Source organism: Cynoglossus semilaevis, chromosome 2 (assembly GCF_000523025.1).
Source record: "Cynoglossus semilaevis isolate Cse_v1.0 chromosome 2, Cse_v1.0, whole genome shotgun sequence".
Taxonomy (NCBI): domain Eukaryota; kingdom Metazoa; phylum Chordata; class Actinopteri; order Pleuronectiformes; family Cynoglossidae; genus Cynoglossus; species Cynoglossus semilaevis.
Genome location: NC_024308.1, coordinates 19,737,447 through 19,740,499, shown reverse-complemented (window position 1 = coordinate 19,740,499; position 3,053 = coordinate 19,737,447). Strand labels below are relative to the sequence as shown.

Sequence of the window (3,053 nt, the reverse complement as noted above, 5' to 3'; positions counted from 1 at the left end):
TATTATATATATTATATATAATATATACTGTATAATATAATAATAAATATAAATACTATATAGTTAACTATACTATAACATATAACTAGACATATTTCACATGTCTAGTTTATAGATATAAAAACACTTTTTTCTCTCTCTCTCTTTTGTTCTTGTCCAAAATATAGATTGCTGGCATTTTCTTATTCTGTGCTCTTCGCCTTTTTAGGTGTAAACCCACCCGGGTTAAAGATTAGGCCGTGACCCGATGTAATCCTGCACTAACTCCTGCCTAAGTACAGGAAATTGTGAACGTGAAATCACTTTTAAGGCATCCCAGGAATTTCATAACTGCGTGTATTTACAGGCTCTGCCTTGTTTTACGTATATTTATAAATACATAAACAAGGCTCAAAACACACACACACACGTCCTCTATAACATAATACATATAGTATTGCTGGGACCTCCACACTGTCAACAGTCTAAGCCAGGGGAGTCAAACTCATTTGGGTTCAAGGGCCGAATACAACCTGTCTTTTCCACCTTAAAAAAAAAAAAGTCTTTTTCCCCTTTGTTTTGAACTTGAAGTGTTTGGTTTTTTTTTTTTTTAATTTTCAAAATTCTTCACAGTCAAGAGCAACTTTTTAAAAAAAAAAAGTTTTTTTTTTTTGTTTTTTTTTAACAGGAGTGTTCCAAAACTACATAGCAAAAATAAAAAGCATTGCTCACCTGCTGTAAACCATGACAGTTCTATATCTTCACTGGGATCTTCGGGCCAGTGTTGTTCAACCTCCTGGTACAAAACACAGGGAAAAATCAAAAAGTTCTCTTCAACTACATTTACATAAAGGGAAAAAAAAAAAAAAAAAAAAGGAGTATTACACGACGTGAAAGTTGGCTGCTTTCAAAATCAGCAACGCCGAATTTTTACAACACAATGACAAGCATGCAAGTTTACCAGATCCCTTTATAATCAAAATGCTTTTTTTTTTCCCCCTCATAATTGTACGCAATCAGATTTTCTCCCCAGTCACGCAGTGCAATCAGGTAATCAGAGGGGAGAATTGACACAAAAAAAGGAGTTTTTAAAAGGTGGTGCACTCCATTTGCAGGAACTTCCCATAGAGAACCCCCCTCCCCTTGCCCCCCCCCACCCCCTACTCTGTTCTCCTACTTACCTCCTTGATTACTCCTATCACCCTCATACAGCGCCGGGTCCCTTCTACACCTCCTCCTACTGATGCCCACTTGCAACTGCAACTCCATTTACAGGCTTGCATGTGTTAAAAAAAAAAGATTATTACTTAAAAAATGTCTCTTGGAACTATTATCAGCAAATGCACGGCTCTTTTTTTTTTTTTTACCTGTACCTAAAATATGGCGCAACAATCCAATTTAATCAGTGCTTCATTCAAATATACAATTTCAGGGGATTCGCGATTAATTGCAAACCCATTCTTCCACCTCGAGCGACACGGGGCGACACGGTTGGCAAGACCAAATGTTCGTAGCGTGCTGTGTTCATGTCCATCACCGATTACAGACTGTAAGTGATGTGAGCCTTTTCGGTGAAGATGAGAGGCTCCATCCAACAGCTTAAATGCAAGGAGATCAAGAGCAGAGGGTATCTCTTTGATAATGGCTTCAATTAGGCCCTTAGTGATGGAAAAAAGATACCCCCCCCGCCACCCGCCCCCCCCTTTTTAATGAAAAAGAACTCTGGCTCAGTGAGTGAGAAAAGTGCTACTAAGGACTAATGAACTGAAGAAGCAAAAAAAAAAAAACAAAAAAAAAAAAAAAAACCTACTCCGTCATGTTGCCCTCGATGTTACTATTTTTAGACGAGGTGACCTAGATGGCTGAGAACCTAAACAGCCCTGGTGCACCTTGGGTAGGTCCGGTGCTGTGATAGTAGCTGCGGGCTACTTGCCGAGCTTGTGCCTGTACCTGTGTTTTAGTCCAAGTGGGATTTGTCCTACGCCAGGCAGGGGGGGATCCCTGGAGTTGGACGGACAGGTTACAGTGGAATGTGGAACAAAAATTCACATCTGAGGAGCGCCTAAGATTTGTGGTCCTACCTAGCTAAGTCTATACAAAAACCAAAAGAGGAAAATGTGCATTTTTCTGAATTCATGCCATTCGTTGCTTTTGTGACCTTCCAGGTGGCTGGTGGTTGGACAGAAAATTCAGAAATAAATAGTTAATCTCCCCTGTTTAAAAAAAAAAAAAAGATTAAAAAACATCGTCTTTTGCCTATAGTCAATGTAGTCGACATTGTCTACCAGTAACTAACCTAATCCAGATTTTTTTTTTTTAAAAAAACATGCAAATCCCATTTGTTAGCACTGGGGATCAAACCAATGACCTTCACGTTGTAAGGCAAGAACACTAAGACGGTGCATTGCTCAGTGGTAACTTGGTGGACTCGAACCACCACTTAGTGTTTACTTTGAGGAACATCCAATTCCTTAACAAAATCATTCCGTGGAAGTATGAGTATGTAGACAAAATACTGTAGAAAATACACAAGATTTTATAAAAACTTTTCATCTTGGGTGTTTTTTTTTTTTTTTTTTGTATGATAGTTTTTCTGTAACTGTAAAATAGTGTTTGGTCTTTTGCTACTTTCACTGTTGCTCAGATCAATCATTCCTAAATAAGCCAACCCAAAATCAAAAGGGATGCACTTCACGATTGAACCCCTTACATCAAAAAATGTCATGTTTGTCAAAGTGGTTTTTAATTTGCGTATCGCGTCTGGATCTGGCCCTTCTCCTTGAAACGTAATTGAAAGCATTAAGTGACTTGTCAGTGAGGTAGTTCTACCAGATGAGAGAAGCTGCTGCAGTCTAATAACTTAATTAAAAAAAAAAAAAAAAAAAAAAGAAACATGTCCTTGATGAGGTAATAGCCAGATCATTTAGCATTTCAATAAAAAAACAATGAAGGCAGCGCGGTTGTGCCAACAGCACTATTTAACGTCCCTGAACTGGATGCTGACAGGTTCGCCCGCTTCACCTCGTGAAATGTATCTGACAATGAACGCGGGGGGGCGGAGGGGCGGGGGAGAG

General features: G+C 38.9%; 1 protein-coding gene across 1 annotated transcript in view; it reads right to left on the bottom strand.

Annotated features, from left to right (window-relative positions):
• The window catches only part of lmo4b (LIM domain only 4b), an 18,771-nt gene extending 17,652 nt beyond the window's left edge, over window positions 1-1,119 (bottom strand). Inside the window, exon 1 of the mRNA XM_025065955.1 lies at window positions 712-1,119. The gene's annotated coding sequence lies outside the window, so the exon portion shown is untranslated. The remainder of the gene's footprint in view (window positions 1-711) is intronic.
• Window positions 1,120-3,053: the final 1,934 nt, after the last annotated feature.